Below are 21674 nucleotides of genomic sequence, written 5' to 3' on the forward strand. Positions count from 1 at the left end.
TATTGAGCTGTAGTTCTCATGGCAATTTATCTGTTTTATCTTCTTTTATTCTTTTTCTTACTTATGAAATGTTCCTGATGGCCTAGGCTAACGATTTTAGTGAAAATAATAGGTATGAGACCATCCCGTGAGATGTGGGCACTAGTCATGACCTTATCTTCGAGGAAAGCAGTGCTTCACTTTATAAATCAATTACAAGATAGTATTGATAGACAAAAACTTTTCCAACAATAAAATTTCATATGGCTACACGTGGGTCATCAGAAGTGGGCTTTGGTATACTCTTTTAGAAATTCTTTAAATAAAAGGAATTAAAATACTTTAAATTTACATTTTGAAGATACATAAAAAGAACCGGTGCTAGATGTTAAATAATAACTGACCATAAAAGTTTATTAACTTGCTCTTGGAACTGTTACACTAGTCTTGGATGATTTTGTGCTTTACTGTGACAAATAACTATGATGATATCTGTCCTATCTGTGACTGCTTCATTGAACACATCTCAGAGTTGTAATAATTGTTTGCTTATGTATAAAAACCATTGATTGAGAGCAGCAAAATACACTCAGATTCAAACTGCCTCTGTGTTTATTTTTGTTTGTCACTGCTAAATCCTTACCTACCTAGCCTTCGAAAACCCTCATCTGAGGGGCCCCATACACAAGTGGGGTGGTCCAAGGCAGATCTCAGGAGGAGGACATGTGGATATAAAAAATAATCCTTGGGGGATAGCTTTAGGAATGTATTCTAACTGTTCTGGGAAGGCAAAGGTTATGGAGAAGAAGAGTAAAACATGTTAGAATAGGGCTTACCATGAGTGACCAGAGTCCCTTCTTTCTCATGTTTTTTTTATGATCCAGCTGCTGGGTACTGGTTTAAAGGACATTACTCTCTGTAGCTGCTTCATGTTTACATTAAGGCATCATTGCTAGGGGGATTCGAAGAAGTTGAGTTGTTGGTGAAGGCTGGAAATTTCAGGCTGTGTCATTTGGATGTTCAGGTTATTTGAGATCCTCTAAGAATAGGGATATGTAGTCTGTGAGGGTAGAGCAGACTGTAGACATCAAGGAAACATATGGGTCTGACACTGGTCTAGAACAGTCTATAGTTGATTTTAAATCTGTTTGGACAGATAGACTAGGGTAGAAGTAAAATTACACAGTGGAATACTACTTGGCTACTAAAAACAATGAATTTATGGAATTGTTAAGCAAATTGATGGAACTAGAAAATATCATCCTGAGTGAGGTAACCCAATCACAAAAGAACACACATAATATGCACTCACTGATAAGTGGATATTAGCCCAGAAGCTCAGAATACCCAAGATACAATTCCCAAAACACATGAAACTCAAGTAGAAGAAAGGGCAAAGTGTAGATATTTCGATCCTTCTTAGAAGGGGGAACAAAAAACCCATGGAAGGAATTACAGAGGCAAAATGCAGAGCAGAAACTGAAGGAGTGAACATTCAGAGACTGCCCCACTGGGGGATCCATCCCATATACAATCACCAAACCCGGACACTTTTGTGGATGCCTACAAATCCTTGCTGACAGAAGCCTGTGATAGCTGTCTCCTAAGAGGCTCTATTAATGCCTGACAAATACAGAGGTGGATATGCACAGCCTACCATTGGACTGAGCAGAGGGTTCCCAATGGAAGAGCTAGAGAAAGGACCCAAGGAGCTGAGGGGGTTTGCAGCCCCAAAGAATGAACAACAATATGAACAAACCAGTGCTCCCAGAGCTCCCAGGGACTAAACCACCAATGAAAGAATATACATGGTGGTATGTATGGCCCCAGCTGCATATTTAGCAGAGGATGACCCAGTTGGACATCAATGGGAGGAGAAACCCTTTGTCCTGTGAAGGCTTTATGCTCCAGTGTAGGGGAATACCATGACCAGGAAGTGGGAATGTGTGGGTTGGTGAACAGGAGGAGGGGGAGACGATGTGGGAAACCAGGAAAGGGGATAACATTTGAAATGTAAATAAAGAAAATATCTAATAAAAAATACCTCCCCCCAAAAAAAAAACAAGTTTAGTAAAATTATTTTGGATGTACATTTGAAACTGTTAGGTTTATTGTCCTAGTAATTTTGAAAATGAGTCACACCAGAGGAAAAAACCTGAAGACAATGGAAATGGGCTCAATTCAAGAGAAGAGGGGCATTCTACATTAGGAATAGGAAATAGTCAGTAAAAGTTAGGCTGCTGATTGGCAGTAGTAATTACCTGGAGTCTAATAGTTTTTGAGAGATTCCAAGAAAACTTAAATTTTATATATATATATATATATATATATATATATATATATCTTTTTTATATTATATTATTTTATATTATATATATATATATATATATATATATATATATATATATATATATAGTTAATTGAACAAGAACAGTTATCTCAAAGCATGGTCTTGTGTTCAGGGAATACAACTCAAGATGCCTTTGTTACGTGACAATAGTCTTTTTTTGGTGTGTGCAAGTGGGTTCTGAAATTCAATTATTTTAGGAGCCTGAAAGATTGGAGAGGCTCTTGCAAACAGTATTATGGGTGATTTGTAGCAGATTTTGTAGTTGGTATGGAAAAACTGAAAAAAATTGGCTTTGGATTCCAATTGAGGCTTGAATAGTTAAGGGTTTAAGTAGTCAGCAGTAGTGATTGGGCATTAGTAATTTGAATATTAGCAGCAAGAGGTGCAAAACGCAAGATTTTAAAGAGAGGTGCAAAAAAAGCAGTGAGAGGCAATAAAGAATTTGTCATTGGAGTTCAGGAGTTTATTGAATGAGCTTCATGGAAATGAGTGTTTAGCCCTGAGAGTGTGTCACTGAGGAGATAACTTAGGTTTAGTTATCTTATATTTAAGATTATAACATACATTCAGAGTGTCTGATATCTGTGGATGTCTTGATAGTTAATGAATTAATGGAAGGCAGTTGTCAGTGAATGTTAGCAATTGTTTGGGCAAAGAAAAAGCAAGAGTGTGAGATGAGAGATGAGATTTCTGGGGAATTGGGTAATCTTGACTGAACAGGAACTAGAGAGTAAGAATAAATACTGATAGTGGAGGGGTAAGTCTGAAGTGGCCCTCTGAGAGGAAGGAGCTGCAATCAGTTTAAAAATGTTTAAGGGATGGAGAGATGCCTCAGTGGTTAAGAGCATTGTCTGCTCTTCCCGAGGCCATGAGTTCAATTCCCAGAAACCACATGGTTCCCAACCATCTGTAATGTGATCTTGGTGTCCTCTTCTTGTGTATAGGCATATATGCAGACAGAACACTGTAAATAATTAATAAATAAACTTTTTAAAAAGTTTAGAAAGTGTCTGAGCCTGGGACTTAGATGAGATCACCATTTTCTCTCTGGTGACTAACTAAGGTGGGTCCACTCAGGAGTGTACAGGTCACAGAGGTGGCAGTGTACCTAGGAAGGGTCCTACAGGCCTTCATCTATACCCAGGAGGAGGAGCTGATCCTCAGTCCTCTGTGCACCTTCCCTGCAGAGGAGAACTTGCCTCCAGAGAGTGCTCTGACCTGGGACTCAGGTGAGATCACCATTTTCTGTCCTGTGACTCTCTAAGGTAGGTCCACTCAGGAGCACACAGGTCACAGAAGTGGCAGAGCAGAGGGCACAGGCTCCGACAGGCCTAAATCTGCACAACAGAGGTGGAGCTGATCCTCAGTCCTCTGTATCCCTTCCCTGACAGAGGAGAGCTTGGCTCCAGAGAGTGCTCTGACATCAGGACACAGGAGATATCTATATTTTCTCTCCAGTGACTCTTTAAGATCATTCTACCCAGGAGCACACAGGCTCCAGAATTAGCAGAGTAGCTGAGAAGGATCCTCCAGGCCTACATCTGCACCCAGGAGGTGGGGCTGTTCTGAAGTCCTGCGTGCACTGGTCTTGCCAGGAGAGAGCTGGTCTCTGAGGACAGCTAGCACAGGCTTATAGACTCACAGGAAGAACCAGCTCCAGCCAGAGTCAGCAAGAACATCTAACACCAGAGATTAGCAGATGGCAAAAGCAAATGCAAGAAACTTACCAACAGAAACCAAGACTACTTGGCATCTTCAGAACCAAGTATTCCCATCACAGCTAGTCAAGGATACCCCAACACACAGGAAAAGCAAGACTCAAATTTAAAATAATTTCTCATGATGCTGGTAGAGGATTTTAAGAAGGACATTAATAACTCCATTAAAGAAACACAGGAAAACACAGCTAAACAGGTAGAAACCCTTAAAGAGGAAACACAAAAATCCTTTAAAGGATTACAGGAGAACACAGGTAAACAGGTAGAAACACTTAAAGAGGAAAAACAAAAATCCCTTAAAGAATTACAGGAAAACAGCCAAAAAGGTGAAGGAACTGAGCAAAACCATCCAGGATATAAAAATGGAAGTAGAAACAATAAACAAATCACAAAGGGGGATAGAAAACTCTGGAGATCAAAAACCTAGGAAAGAGATCAAGAGCCATGGATGCAAGCAACACCAACAGAATATGATAGAAGAGATAATGTCAGGTGCAGAGGATTCCATAGAAAACATGGACACAACAATCAAAGAAAATGTAAAATGCAAAAAGATCCTAACTCAAAACATATATGAAATCCAGGATCCAATGAGAAGCCCAAAGCTAAGGTTAATAGTTATAAGATTTTCAACTTAAAGGACCAGTAAATATCTTCAACAAATTATAGAAGAAGACTTCCCTAACCTAAAGAAAGAGATGCCCACGAACATACAAGAAGCCAACAGAAATCCAGATCATTTGGACCAAAAAAGAAATACCTCCCATCACAAAATAATCAAACACCAAATGCACAAAGCAGAGTATTACAAGCAATAAGGGAAAATGGTCAAGTAACATATAAAGGCAGACCTATTAGAATTACACCAGACTTCTCACCAGAGACTATGAAAGCAAGAAGATCCTGAACAGATGTCAGACAGACCGTAAAAGAACACAAATGCCAACCCAAGCTACTATACCCAACAAAATTCTCAATTACCATCATTGGAGAACAAAAGTATTCCATGACATAACCAAATGTACACAATATCTTTCCATTAATCCAGCCTTTCAAAGGACAATAAAGGGAAAACTCCAACACAAGGCAGAAAACCATGCCCTAGGAAAAGCATGTAATCTTTCAAAACACCAAAAAGAAGATAGCCACATGAACAGAATCCAAACTCTAACAACAAAAGTAACAGGAAGCAATTATTTTTCTTTAATATCTCTTAATATCAATGCACTGAATTCCCTAATTGCTACACCCACTCCAGTAGTGACTCACATGACAGGAAAAGAAATCTGGATGCAGTCTCAAGGCTAAACGTTCACGGAAGCTTAGTCTCCTAGAACCTTGGCATCCCATATAATAAATGCTCCAGACTTGATCTTGTGAATGGATCTGTGTGCTTTCTTTCAGTATTGTTTTATTATAGGTGCCTCCAAGCAATGATTTGCCAAATAACTAAGCAAAATTGAACTTTGCTTCCTGGCCTTCACAGATGCCCTAGGTAGTCCTTAAGCCAACCCTGGACTTGGAATTCAGTAAGAATGTTACCTATTCAGTAACATTCAGAATTGCCTCTAGTATTGTGAAGGAGATAGAAGAACTAGAATATTGCATTATTCATGAGAAGGTTAGTTAGAACTGAACTTTCTAATTAGAACCAGGGCTTGGGTGTGGAAGCCCTTGCCCCTGGAGTGTAAAGACCTCACACCTGGCTTCTAAGAGTATAGCTGACCTTAGATAGAGCTAACTTTGTCTCAGTTGTTTTATTGAACAGTTCCTGTCAGTCTTTATGTTTGTATTCCTCTGTTTTGTGTAAGAGTCATTAAAGCATCCAGTAACTTTATGGTCCTTTGCCTATGTGTCACCTAATTTTCCTATTTTCTTCTGTATTAAAAGTTTGTGACTCGATTTGACAAATTACATTCAGATACAGCACATTTCCTTGTGTCCATATTTCTTTGCTATTTCTCGCCAACTCCTGCCTATCTGACAGAGACCCTGATTATTTCTTTCGAGGATTGGGGGGAGGGGGCATGACGGAGGCTGGTCCATGGCAACCAATACAAAGTCATAGACTAAAAGACTGGCTTTTCTAAACAAATGGTCCCAAGAAACAAGCTGTAGTGGCAATTCTCATATCTATTTTCAAACTAAAGTTATCAAAAGAAGACAAGGAGGGAAACTTCATACTCACCAAAAATAAAATCTTCCAAGATAAACTCTCAATACTGAACATCTATGGTCCAAAAGCAAAGGCACCCACATTAGAATAAGAAACTTAAATAAAGCTCAAAATACACATTGCACCACAAACAATAATAGTGGGAGACTTCAACACTCCATTCTTGAAAATGGATAGATCATGGAAACAGAAACTAAACAGGAACACAGTGAAACTAAGAGAATTTATGAAACAAATGAATTTCATAGATATCTATAGAACAATTTTTTTCTGGCTTCTGTCTCAAAGCCTGTCACATTCTTTTTCTTTTCTTTTCTTTTCTTTTCTTTTCTTTTCTTTTCTTTTCTTTTCTTTTCTTTTCTTTTCCTAGATATTCTCTTTATTTACATTTCAAATGCTATCCAGAAAGTTCCATATACCCTCCCCCCCACCCTGCTCCCCTACCCATCCCCTCCCAGTTTTTGGTCCTGGTGTTCCCCTGCACTGCGGCTTATAAAGTTTGCAAGACCTAGGGGCCTCTCTTCTCAATGATGGCCGACTAGGCCTTCTTCTGCTACATATGCAGCTAGAGACACCAGCTATGAGAGTACTAGTTATTTCATATTGTTGTGCCACCTATAAGGTTGCAGATCCCTACAGCACCTTGGGTACTTTTTCTAGCTCCTCCATTGGGGGCCCTGTGTTCCATTCAATAGATGACTGTGAGCATCCACTTTTGTATTTACCATGCACTGGCATAACCTCACATGAGACAGCTATATCAGGGTCCTTTCAGCAAAATTTTCCTGGCATATGCAATAGTGTCTGGGTTTGGTGGCTGATTATGAGATGGATCCCTGGGTGGGGTAGTCTCTGGTCCATCCTTTCGAATTAGCTCCACACTTTGTCTCTGTAACTCCTTCCATGGGTATTTTGTTCCCTATTCTAAGGAGGAATGAAGTATCCACATGTTGGTCTTTCTTCTTCTTGATTTTCTTGTGTTTTTCAAATTGTATCTTGGGTATTCAAAGTTTCTGGGCTAATATCCACTTATCAGTGAGTGCATATCAAATGGCTTCTTTTGTGATTGGGTTACCTCACTAAGCATAATATCCTCTAGACACATCCATTTGCCCAAGAATTTCATAAAATGATTGCTTTTAATAGCAGAGTAGTACTCCGTTGTGTATCCTAAAACAAAAGTATATACCTTCTTCTCCACACCTCATGGTACCTTCTCCCAAACTGACCATATGATTGGTCACAAAACAGGCCTCAGCTTGACAGCACACCTAAAAGGAAAGAAATTCACCCAAGAGGAGTAGATGGCAGGAAATAATCAAACTCAGAGCTGAAATCAATCAAGTGGGAACAAAAAGAACTATACAAAGAATCAACCAAACCAGGAGCTGGTTCTTTGAGAAAATCAACAAAATAGATAAACCCTTAGCCAGACTAATTAGAGGGCTCAGGGACAATACCCTAATTAACAAAATCAGAAATGAAAAGTGAGACATAACAACAGAATCTGAGAAAATCCAAAAAAAAAAAAAAAAAAAATCACATCCTACTACAAAAGGCTATACTCAACAAAACTGGAAACCTGGATGAAATGGACAATTTTCGAGACAGATATCAGGCACCAAAGTTAAATCAGGATCAGATTAATGATCTAAACAGTCCCATATCTCCTAAAGAAATGGAAACAGTCATTAATAGTCTCCCAACACCCCCCCCCAAAAAAAATCCCAGGACCATGTGGGTTTAGTGCAGAGTTCTATCAGAACCTCAAAGATGACCTAATAACAATACTCCTCAAACTATTCCACAAAATATAAACAGAAGGAACACTACACAATTAGTTCTATGAAGCCACAATCACTATGATAACTAATGCACAAAGACAGAAGAAAGAAAGAAAACTTCAGACCAATTTCATTTAGGAATATTGTTTCAAAAATACTCAATAAAATTCTCACAAACCAAATCTAAGAACAAATCAAAATAATCATCCATCAAGATCAAGTAGGCTTCATCTAGGGATGCAGGAGTGGTTCAATATACAGAAATCTGTCAATGCAATCCATTATATAAACAAACTCAAAGGGGGGAAAAAACATGATCATCTCATTAGATGCTGAGAAAGCATTTGACAAAATCCAACACACTTTCATGATAAACGTCTTGGAAAGATCAGGAATTCAAGACTCATACCTAAACATAGTAAAAGCAATATACAACAAACCAGTAGCCCACATCAAACTGAATGGAGAGAAATTGGAAGCAATCCCACTAAAATGAGGGACTAGGCAAGGCTGCCCACTTTCTCCCTTCATATTCAATATAGTACTTGAAGTNCTNGTCAGAGCAATTAGACAACAAAAGGAGATCAAGGGGATACAAATTGGAAAAGAAGAAGTCAAATATCACAATTTGCAGATGATATGATAGTGTACATATGTGATTGCAAAATATTCACCATAGAACTTCTAAACCTGACAAACAACTTCAGTGAAGTAGCTGGATATAAAAGTAACTCAAACAAATCACTGGCCTTTCTGAACACAAAGGATAAACAGGCTGAAAAAGAAATTAGGGAAACAACACCCTTCACAATAGTCACAAATAATATAAAATACTTTGGTGTGAATCTAACTAAGTAAGTGAAAAATTGTGGGGAATTAGGCTATGCACAGACAGGCTGGTCTCCAGTCCAGCTGAGTTCTGAACCCCAAAGGCTGATAATTCACCTACATGACATGATAGGCATTCCCTCATGCTCCTGGAACTCTGGCCCCTGCCTATGTTAAGGCCCCACACAGCCCCCACAAGAGAAGCATGGCAGTGAATGGCCCAAGCTTCTGATCTTCAGGCTAAACTCCTCTCCAGTTACCTAGCAACAGTAAAGACCATAAAAGGGGCTGTTAGGCCTCCACCTCTCCCTCTTACCTCTCACTCTCACCCCCTCTCTCCTCTCTCTTTGTTGTCTCTCCTCTCTCCTCCCTCTTTGTCTTCTCCTTTCCTCTCCTCTCCCTCTTACTCTTTCTCTCTAACCTTCTCTCTCTCTCTCTCTCTCTCTCTCTCTCTCTCTCTCTCTCTCTCTCTCTCTCTCTCTCTCTCTCTCTCTCTCTCTCTCTCTCTCTCTCTCTCTCTCTCTCTCTCCCTCTCTTCCTTTCTATAATTCTAAAGCCACAGACAATCTCTGTTCCAGTCAAGATCCCCTGTGCTTACTCTTGCCAGTGTTGGGAGCCTCTCTTCCCTCATCTCTCTCTCCCATAACCCTGGAGGCTTTAGCAAAGTAGCTCCAGTACTACCAGGTTGGGCTGCCCCATTGCCCACCGGGGATGAGTGGAAAGTTATGCCAGCTCTCCCACACCTGACTGACCAGAGAATAGGTCGAATTCTGGTGGGTTGTGGGTCTTCCCTTTCACCCTCTCCCCCAGCCCCCCTTTTTACTTCCCAACAAAAGATCAGTATGATAAGAACTTCAAATCTCTAAAGAAAGAAATCAAAGAAGATCTCAGAAGATGAAAAGATCTCAGTTGCTCATGGATTGGCAGAATTAATACACTAACAATGGCTACCTTGCTGAAAGCAATCTACAGATTCGATGCAATCCCCTTCAAAATTCCAACTCAATTCTTCACTGAGTTAGAAAGGGCAATTTGCAAATTCATCTGGAATAACAAAATACCTAGGATAGCAAAAACTATTCTCAACACTAAAAGAGCCTCTGGTAGAATCACCATCCCTGACCTCTAGCTGTACCTCAGAGCAATTGGGGTAGAAACTGTGTGGTACTGGAACAGTGACAGACAGGAAGATCAATGGTGTAGAATTGAAGACCCAGAAATGAACCCACACACCCATGGTCACTTGATCTTTGATAAAAGTGCTAAAACCATCCAGTGGGGAAAAGAGAGCATTTTCAACAAATGGTGTTTGCTGAACTGGCGGTTAGCATGTAGAAGAATGTGAATTCATTTATTTTTATCTCCTTATACAAAGCTCAAATCTAAGTAGATCAAGGACCTTCACATAAAACCAGTTACACTGAAAATTTTAGAGGAGAAGGTAGGGAAGAGTCTCCACATATGGGTACAGAGGAAAAAATCCTGAACACAACACCAACTGCTTGTATTGTAAGATCAAGAATTAACAACTGGGATCTAATAAGATTGCAAAGTTTTTATAAGGCAAAGGACACTGTCAATAAGACAAAAAGGCAACCAACAGATTGGAAAAAGATCTTTGCCAATCTTAAATACAACTGAGGGCTAATATCTAATTTACACAAAGAACTCAAGAAGTTAGACTCCAGTCAACCCTATTTAAAAATGGGATACAGAGCTAAACAAAGAATGCTCAGCTAGGTAATACCAAATGTCTGAGAAGCACCAGAAAAATTTTCAACATCCTTAAACATTAGGGAAATGCACATCAATACAACCCTGAGATTCTACCTCACACCAGTAAGAATGACTAAGATCAAAAACTCAGATGTCAGTAGATACTGTCGAGGATGCGGAGGAATAAGAAAACTTCTCCAATGCTGGTGGGATTGCAAGCTGGTACAACCACTCTGTAAATCAGTGTGATGGTTCCTCAGAAAACTGGATACTAAACTACCAGAGGATCCAGCAATACCACTCCTGGGCATATACCCAGATGATTCTCCAACATGTAATAAGGACACATATACTCCACTATGTTTATAGCAGCCTTATTTATAATAGCCAGAATCTGGAAAAATCCCAGATTTCCCTCAACAGAGGAATGGAAACAGAAAATGAGATACATTTACACAATGGAGTACTACGCAGCTATTAAAAACAATGAACTTATGAAATTCTTAAACAAGTGGATGCACCTGGATGATATCATCCTGAGTGAGGTAACCCAATCACCAAAGAACACACATGGTAAGCCCTCACTGATAAGAGGATATTAGCCCAGAAGCTCATAATATCCAAGATACAATTTGCAAAACACATGAAACTTAAGAAAAAGGAAGACCAAAATGTGGATACTTTGATCCTTAGAAGAGGGAACGAAATGCATATGGAAGGAGTTACAGAGACAAAGAATGAAGAGGCTAAAGGAGTGATCATCTAGAGATTGCTCCACCTGGTTATCCATCCCATAAACAACCACCAAAGCCCGACACAAATGTGGATGTGCAGATGGGAGTCAGATATATTTGTCTCAAGTAGTATGCAAAAGCAAAGAGCAATACATTCTGCAGAAGTCCAGCCTGCTGGAGTCTACCTTTTAACAGCATGGTGCTGCCCAGCTGTGATTGCCAGCCCAATTTGAAGCACATTAGGGGACTTCCCAGGAGAAGTTGGTGACCTTTATCTTGATCTATTTTTTTTTTTTTTGCTTTATTTCTAGGGTGGTGGGAAGCTAGAAGATGTTACTGGGGAAGCCTGGAAACTGATGTTGACTCATTGCCCTTGCCTCAGATCAGGTGCCAGGGCAGCATCTGAATGCAGGGCAGTTTTTGACTGTCTGCTGGAGGCCTGGCATTTTTCAAGTAACTGACTTACCTGGATGTGTCCATTTCTGGGAAACAGAAATCTAGACATAGTTTCCTGAACTGCCAGTTTGAAGCCTGCCATGGTGGCAACCTATCTCAATCCTCTCATTAGGGAGTGGCTGTAAGTTGAATCCAAGTCACAGAACCAATGTCAGGTTTAGTATCCATTCATGACTACCTAGACCAAATTCTCTGCACAGAAGTTTCATTGCCTCAGAGGGACAAAAATTAAGGAATAAGAGACAAAGAAAGGAAATAGAGGAAAGGGAGAAGGAGAGAAGAACAAGAGAAAGGGGGACAGGAACATTTGTCTCAAGGGACGAAAGACTGCATTCAGATAAAAAGGAGAAAGGTACTCGTGGCACATAGAATAGTGATTTATCAAGGTACAAAAACAAAAACACAACATATTTCAATGAAGTTTATAATTTTTTAAATGCTGATGATGGTGATTATCAATTATTTTACTTACTCACTTTACGCTGCAAACACTGTTTCCCTACCCTTCAGGTTACTCCCTTCCTCCATCCTCTATATTCCACAGGCAGGCAAAAGCTTTTGGAATAGCCCCTTCTCCAGTTATTCAGTATCCACATGAAGACCAAACTATATAATCGGCTGTCTAAGTGCAGGGAGCCCTAAGCCCAATCCTTGTATGTTCTTTGGTTAGTGGTTCAGTCTCTGAAAGCCCTAAGGGCCCAGGTTAGTTGACTCAGTTAGTCTTTTTGGAGTTCCTATACCCCTACAGGCCACAATCTTTCTTCCTGTTCTTCCATAAGTCTCCCCAATCTCCATCCACTGTTTTACTGGGGGTGTCTATATCCATCTGACTCAGCTACTGGGTAGAGCCTCTCCACCCAGTAGGAGAGCCACGCTAGACTCCTATCTACAAGCATAACAAGGTATCATTAATAGTGTCAGGGATTCATGCTTCTACATGGGATGGGTTGCCAAGGACCAGTCTCAGCCTGAAGAGGGGTTCTGAGAGAAAGGATGTCTGGGAGAGGCAAAAAGAAGGACTAGAAGTCAAATATTGGATCTAAGCTGAAGACTTTTGTTCTACTTGCTATGCTAAGAGATCTCTCTGTCCCTTTCTTCAAGCAGTTCTCTCTCTCTCTCTCTCTCTCTCTCTCTCTCTCTCTCTCTCTCTCTCTCTCTCTCTCTCTCTCTCTCTCTCTCTCCCTCTCTCTCCCTCTCTCCCTCTCTCCTTCTCTCTCCTTAAAAAAAAAAAGAAATTATCTGGGTAGCTCATCTTCTGCAGATCACAGATCCAATCCTTTATTTTATATATTAATCCAGTCACTTTATTCCAGGATTACATTTTATTATCTTATAAATCAGCATCCCTTTTGATCTCTTTGATTCTTAAAGGACAGCAAGCATGCATCTTCTTTTAAAATTGCAAAAGACTTCAGAGATCTGTCTTCATTTGTTAAGCACAGATGATAAGCAATTTGGGTGGGATATTGTCCTAAAATTACAATTTGTACCACACCAGACCCTAACCTCCCTTTATCCTAGGCTGACCTTGTATTCAGGAATCTGCCTGCCTTTGTATTTTCCTGACAGGATGGCTCATAGTGTAGCTGCCTTTGTTGCTTTAGATTCATAAAGCCCCTCATAATTCATATTGCATTCTTATATTTTCCATAGCTGAAAAATTATATATGTATTCAACTCATGTATTCAGAGCTCTATCCCATAACATGAAGGGCTGTCCTGGAGGTCCCAGTGTTTATCATTTTGCTGAGACGTTATCCACACACATCAAGTCATAAATGTTAACAGAGAGAACATTCCTTGGAGGAATGTGAAATATTTACATTATTCTACAAACAAGAATTATGCCCACAGCAGAGAGGCACTCATGGAGGTTAAAACTTGTCCCCTGTCCCATGCAAGATCAATGTCACTCTGTCCCTAATAGGGCCACACTGGGCTTGCAGTTGGATCAGTTATTGTTTGACTATTCCCTTAGTCTCAGCTCCATCACATTTCTCTGAATTTTTTTGTAGACAGGATCGATTTCAGGTTGAAAATTTTATATGTGTATTGCTGTCTAAATTTTAATTGGGCATGTTAGTTAGGTGATGCAATGGGGGCTTTTGACTGCTGTATTTCAGTATGTTGATAGCTGGAGCTTGAAAATTGACTTGTGAAGGAGGGAGTAGCCAAATAAGGAAATAGACCTTGGAGACTAGTGTCAGGAATATTCTTTAATATTTTGTTTTTTATTTTGATTTTGTTTTTGTTTTTTTTTTAACAAGATATAAGTATAGAGAAGAGCAAGGCCTGTCAGAGCCATGTGCACTATGCTTGAGGTGTCCAGAGTCCCTTCAGCAACACTGATTCTTAAAAGTAAAAAGAATGCCTAAGTACATTACTCAAATATGCAATTATTTTTTCAGAAAAAATATGGTAAATAATTTAAGTATCACAAGATTGAGTTACTAACAGTTTGAAACCAAATCATAAAATAGGAGAATTAGTATAATACTTACCACCTTAATTTTTAAAAATATTCAACATATTTTTGTAACTAGTGACAAAGCCAAAAATCACAAGAGCATTATCATTACAAAGGTTCTCTTTCCTTGTAGTTAATTTGGGGGCATAGTCCTAAGTTTTTATTCTGCAAATTGATTCAAACCATTGTATTATTGAGGTTGTGGAAACATTAACAAGTAGGCCATCATGAATGGTGGTAAGAGATTAATGTTTTTGACAGTGGTTTGTAAAATAAACAAACAATAATAAACAAAACAACAAAAACAAGATGCATATACCACTCTCAAGAAAACAACATTAATATATCATTTCCAACTATATCAAATTTTTAACGAATAATGCTATTAAAGACACGTTATTAAAATAGCCTGTTGGTACCTATAAAAAGAAAGAATAAAGCAGAGATCTATGTGATTTTCTGATAAGATAGTATAATTATTTAATTTGAAAAACCATCATAATGATATAACTGACCTCGTTTGTAGGCTATTTTGTATATGATTAACTTTCATTTTGTTCTGATGTACTAGATGTCCAAAAGGTTAGTATTCTTTGCTTATTTCTCATTTTTATATGGTTGCATTTTTAGTATTTCATACAATGTATTTATCATATTTGCCATACATCCCACACTTCTAAGTTCTTCCCACTTCCCTATATAACCAACTGTTGGCATTTCATCTAGGCTCCACCCCACAGTTACCTGGCAACAGCCATGATAAACAATACACAATCAGCTTCCACAGATGTAACCTGTTATTTCCTTAACGAAACTGTTTCCAGCAACTAAATGCTTTATATTTCCTCTTCTTGCTATGCCACTGTCCTGACATTATTCGAGTTCGTATAAATTTGCCTAACCCTAATAAAACATTTCACTATATAATCCAACTATGTAATCACAAATTCAAATTTCAAGATTTATGTGATTTCTTATGCAAAACTATATGATCAAATTTTCTCACAAGGTCAAGGTTTTGGGTTTCCTTTGTCTCTCAATAATAATCTTAAAGTTGTTACTCTTTATGTATATTCAGTCTCCTAGACAGAAGAAAAAGTCCTTCTTGTTCCTTCTGTTCCATGAAAATTTTTTGTCCTCCCTAAGCTCATCTTACAGACTGTTCATGTTCTTAACAAATCTATTTCTTTTGTAGACTTATAAGCTACTGGAAACTCACTCAGATCTACCTCTCATGGATCAAATAGATTCCGTCCAGATAACTACACCTACATATTACTGAGTGTGGGATTCCTCTACTGTGCCTTGGAACTGGGACACACATAACACCCCATCCACCAAGACCTAAGGGTTTCAAATGTACTTTCAAATGTACATCTAAGGAAAAATTCCATTCCCCCTTCTAAGAAGGATTGAAGTATCCACACTTTAGCCTTCCTTCTTCTTGAGTTTCATGTGGTTTGTGAATTGTATCTTGGGAATTCTGAGCTTCTGGGCTAAAACCTTCTTATCAGTGATTCCATGCTATGTGTGTTCTTTTGTAATTGGATTTTCTCACTCAGCATGATATTTTCTAGTTCCATCTATTTGTCTAGGAATTTCATAAATTCATTCTTTTTATTAGGTGAGTAGTACTTCGTTGTGTAAAAGTACCACAGTTTCTGTTTCCATTCCTCTGTTGAGGGACACCTGGGTTCTTTCCAGCTTCTGGCTATTATAAATAAGGCGGCTATAAACATAGTGGAGCATGTGTCCTTATTACAAGTTAGAGCATATTTGGGTATATGCCCAGGAGTGGTATCAGTGGGTCCTCAGGTACTATTATGTCCATTTTTTAAGGAACCGCCAAACTGATTTTCAGAGTGGTTGGGTCAGCTTGCAATCTCACCAGCAATGGAGGAGTATTCCTCTTTCTTTCTTTCTTTCTTTCTTTCTTTCTTTCTTTCTTTCTTTCTTTCTTTCTTTCTTTTCTTTTCTTTTCTTTTTTTTTTAACTTATTTTTATTTTTTATTTATTTATTTTATTAGATATTTTCTTTATCTACATTTCAAATGCTATCCTGAAAGTTCCCTATACACTCCCCCTGCTCCTGCTCCCCTACCGACCCACTCCAACTTCTTGGCGCTGGCATTCCCCTGTACTGGGACATGTAAAGTTTGCAAGACCTAGGGACCTCTCTTCCCAATGATGGCCGACTAGGCCATCTTCTGCTACATATGCAGCTAGAGACATGAGCTCTGGGGGTACTGGTTAGTTCATATTGTTGTTCCACCTATAGGGTTACAGACCCCTTCAGCTCCTTGGGTACTTTCTCTAGCTCCTCCATTGGGGGCCCTGTGTTCTATCTTTTACCACATTCTCACCAGCATCTGCTGTCACCTGAGTTTTTGATCTTAGCCATTCTGACTGGTGTGAGGTGGAATCTCAGGGTTGTTTTGATTTGCATGTCCCTGATGATTAAGGATGTTTTTTTTTTTTTTAGGTGCTTCTCAGCCATTCGGTATTCCTCAGCTAAGAATTCTTTGTTTATCTCTTTTATGGGGTTATTTGATTTTCTGGAGTCCTGCTTCTTGATTTCTTTGTATATATTGGATATTAGTCCCCTATCAGATTTAAGACTGGCAAAGATCCTTTCCCAATCTGTTGGTGGCCTTTTTATCTTATTGACAGTGTCTTTTGCCTTACAGAAGTTTTGCAGTTATAGCACAAGCCATTGCTGTTCTGTTCAGGAATTGTGCCCCTGTGTCCATATCTTCTAGGCTTTTCCCCACTTTCTCCTCTATAAGTTTTAGTGTCTCTGGTTTTATGTAGAGTTCCTTGATCCACTTAGACTTGAGCTTTGTACAAGGAGATAAGAATGGATCAATTTGCATTCTTCTACATGAAAACTGCCAGTTATGCCAGCAGCATTTGTTGAAAATGCTGTATTTTTTCTGTTGGATGGTTTTAGCTCCTTTGTCAAAGATCAAGTGACCATAGGTCTATGGGTTCATTTCTGGGTCTTTAATTCTATACCATTGATCTACCTGTCACTGCACCAGTACCATGCAGTTTTTATCACAATTGCTCTGTAGAACAGCTTGAGGTCAGGCATGGAGGTTCCACCAGAGGTCCTATTATTGTTTTTGATTTTCTGCCTGCAGCAAAACTCACTTTAATCCGGTTTGGGTCCATCCTGAGAGGCGGGCTGGGCTGAAATGGAATAGTCTATTTGGAGTTCTGTAGGCTACTTGTGTGTTCATGGGCATCTCTTTCTTAAGTTAGGGAAGTTTTCTTCTATAATTTGGTTGAAGATATTTACTGGCCCTTTAAGTTGAAAAATATTCATTCTCATCTATACCTATAATCCTTAGGTTTGCTCTTCTCATATTGTCCTGGATTTCCTGGATGTTTTGAATTTGGATCTTTTCGCATCTTGCATTTTCTTTGATTGTTGTGTCCATGTTTTCTATGGAATCTCCTCACCTGTGATTCTCTCTTCCATCTCCTGTATTCTATTGCTGATGCTCACATCTATGGTTCCTGATTTCTTTCCTAGGATTTCTATCTCCAGAATTGTCTCCCTTTGGGTTTTCTTTATTTTTTTCTACTTCCATTTTTAGATCTTGGACAGTTTTGTTCAGTTCCATCCCCTGTTTGGTTGTGTTTTCCTGTAATTCTTTAAGTGATTTTTGTGCTTCCTTTTTAAGGGCTTCTACCTGTTTAGCAGTGTTTTCCTGTATTTCTTTAAGTGAGTTATTAATGCCCTTCTTAAAATCCTCTACTAGCATGATGAAATATGATTTCAAATCTGAATCTTGCTTTCTGGGTTTGTTGGGGCATCTAGGATTCACTTTGGTGGGATTACTGGGTTCTGATCATGCCAAGTAGTCTTGGTTTCTGTTGGTAAGATTCGTATGTTTGCCTTTCACCAACTGATAATCTCTGGTGTTAGATGTTCTAGCTGTCTGTGGCTGGAGCTTGTTCCTCCTGTGATTCTGTTAGCCTCTGTCAGTACTCCTGGGAGTCCAACTCTCTCCTGAATTCCAGTGGTCAGAGCACTCTCTGCAGACAAGCTATCCTCTTGCAGGGAAGGTGCAGAGCTGTCTGGAGCTCAGCTCTGGCTTCTGTCTGAAGATGAAGGCCCAAAGGAACCCTGTCTAAGAAACTCTGTTGCTTCTGAGGCCCATGCACTCTCCTGAGAAGACTGGTCTCTGAGAAACCCGGGATACAAGATGGCACTCTCATTTGAGTTCTGTTGTCATAGCCCTCCCTGTAAGCTGACTCTCCTCTGGCAGGGAAGGTTCACAGTGGTCTGGGTCTCAGCTCTGCCTCCTGGCTGAGGATGAATGCTCACAGGGACCCTATTGAAGAAGCTCTGTTGCTTCTGTGGCCTGTGCACTCTCCTGTGTGGACTGGTCTCTGAGAGACCTGGGATACAAGATGGTGCTCTCACCTGAGTCCCTGGGTCAGAGCCCTCTATGAAGGCTGACTCTCCTCTGGTGGGGAAGGTTTGCAGAGTTAAAAACAATTTTATAAAAAGAAATGACAACTCTAACTAAGGTGCCATCATTCAAATGTCAGATAATTCTTGTAATTCCATCTTCTTGGTTTTCTAAGAAGCTTTTTCTTTAACCCAGACCAGTGACCCTAGGATCCTGGGTGTGCTAGGGTGCCTGTGGCATGGAGAGTCCTCTGGGTACATTGGGACATCTGCAGAGTTTGTGCCCAACGTGGCCCCAGGCCTCACACTGATGGGAACCAACCCCAGCTGCTGGTTGGGCAGGTTTCCTGTGTCCCTGTTCCTGCTGGCACAGGCCCCACCTTGTTGTTTTGGAACAGATATTGCATTCCACTCACGAGTTATCCTAAGATTCCGGGTGTGCTAGGGCTCCTGCAGCGTGTCTGCCGAGTTCGTGCCCAAGGGTAAGTTTTCTTTTTTATCTTTTATTTACTTGTTTATTCATTTATTTAAAAGTCCAGGTTTTATTCTCTTCCTGATCCACCCTCCAACTGTTCCCCATCCCATACCTCCTCCCCACTCCCCTGTCCCCAAGAGGATGTCCCCACCCCCACCCTACCAGACCTCTAAACTCCCTGGGGCCTCCAGTCTCTTGATGGTTAGGTGCATCTTCTCTAACTAAAGTCAGAACCAGAAGTCCTCTGCTGTATATGTGTTTGGGGCCTCATAACAGCTGGTGTATGCTGCCTGATTGGTGGTCTAGTGCTTGAGAGGTCTCAAGGGTCCAGGTTAATTAAGACTGCTAGTGCTTCTACATGGTCACCCTCTTCCACAGCTTTTTCTAGCTTTTCCCTAATTCAACCACAGGGTCAGCAGCTTCTGTTTATTGATTGGGTTCAAATATCTACATCTGACACTTTTGGCTACTTGTTGGGTCTTTTGGAGGACAGTCATGATAGGTGAATTGATTTTTGTGAGCTCTCCCTAGACTCAGTAATAGTGTCAGGCCTTAGGGCCTGCCCTTGAGCTAGATCACACTGTGGGCCTGTTTCTGGAAATTATTTTCCTCAGGCTCTTCTCCATTTCCATCCATGCAGCTCTTTAAGACAGGAACAATTATGGGTCAGGGTTTTGACTGTAGAATGGCAACCCATCCCTCAATTGAGGGCCTGTCTTTCTGCTGAAGGTGGGCTCTACAAGTTCCCTCTATGTATCCATTGTAGGGCATCTCGTCTAAGGTCTCTCATTTTGATTCCTGAGACTCTCTCACCTCTCAGGTCTCTGATACATTCTGGAGATTCCCCCAACCTCCTATTTCCCAAGGTTACCTGTTTACATTCCTTTTACTGGATCTCAGATCTTCAGTCCTTCCCTTCCCCCTGGCCAATACCACTTCATGTTCCCCTCTCCCTCCCCCTGTCCAATTTCCCATCTATTCCCTCCCTACATCCCTGCTTGCCATTGCTTTCTTCTCCCACTCAAGTGGGGCTGAGGCATCCTCACTTGGGCCCCACAGCTTGTTGATCTTTATGAGTTCTGTGGAACTCATATCTTGAGAATTCTGTACTTTTTGTAGCTAATATCTATTTGTTAGTATGTACCATGCATACCCTTTTGGGTCTAAGTTACCTTGCTCAGGATGATATTTTCTAGTTTCATCCATTTGTCTAAAAAATGCAGGATGCCCTCATTCCTAACAGTTGAATAATATTCCATTGTGTAAATAAATCATTTTCTGTATCCATTCTTCTGTCATGGGACATCTGGGTTGTTTTCAGCTTCTGGCTATCATAAGCATAGCTGCTATGAACATAGCACAGGTCCCTGTGGCATGGTGGAACATCTTTTGGCTATATACCCAAGAGTGGTATTGCTGGTTCTTCAGGTATATCTATTTCCAGTTTTCTGAGGAAACTCTAGATTGATTTCCAGAGTGGATGTAAAAGTTAGCATCCCACCAATGGAAGAATGTTCTTCTTTCTCCACTTCTTCACCAATATGTGCTGTCCCCTGAGGTTTCAATTTTAGCCGTTCTGACTGGTGAAGAGTGGAATCTCAGGGTCATTTTGATTTGCATTTCTCTGATCACTAAGGACTTTGAACATTTCTTTAGGTGTTTCTGAGCCTTTCAAGATTCCTTTGTTTTGAATTCTCAGTTTTGTTGTACACACCATTTTTTGATTGGGTTGTTTGATTTTTAGATTTTTAGTGATTAGCTTTATATATATATATATATATATATATATATATATATATATATATATATATATATATGATATTAGCCCTCTGTCAGATGTGGTGTTGGTGAAGATTTTTTCCCAATCTGTATATGGGTTTGTTGACTGCATATGGAATGGATCCCCAAGTAGGGCAGTCTGCAATAGTGACTTCGACAGCTTTCTTTCCAGCTTGTATAGCCTTGATTCCCTTCAGTTGTCTTCTCTATCTGTCAAGTACTATATTGAATAAATATGCAGTGAATGGACACCTTTGTTTTGTTCCTGACTTCAGAGAAATTCCTTTGAGTTTCTCTCCATTTGATTTTGAACATAGATTTTCTGTGAATTGATTTTATTGTATTTAGGCATGCCTAATGGGAATCTTAGGAAGCAGGTGAGGGAGAAGTGATGAAGGGAGCAAGTACAGGCAGAGACAATTGGAATTGGAGTGTACTTCACAGTGTTTAGGAACTGAGTGCACTGGAAACTCTGCAGAATCTATAAGGGTGACCCATTATTAACAACTCCTAGTAGCAGGAAATCCAGAGCCTGAACCAGCCATCTTCTGCGACCAGGCAAGTCTTCAAGTAGACACCCACTCAACCACACAATCTTTCATTTACAAATTTTCCTGTCTTCAAAATGCTCAGATAAAGGTGGCACAAAACTTGTGAGAGTGATCATCCAATGCCTGGTCCAATTTGAGACCTATGCCATGAGAGGGAGCTTGTGCCTGACACTGCTTAGAGGCAAGGTGCTAGAGACTGGAAAGCCTAGGGACCTGGGATAGAGAAACAAACCTGTCA

The sequence above is a fragment of the Mus pahari genome, chromosome 5 (assembly GCF_900095145.1).
Source record: "Mus pahari chromosome 5, PAHARI_EIJ_v1.1, whole genome shotgun sequence".
Lineage (NCBI taxonomy): Eukaryota > Metazoa > Chordata > Mammalia > Rodentia > Muridae > Mus > Mus pahari.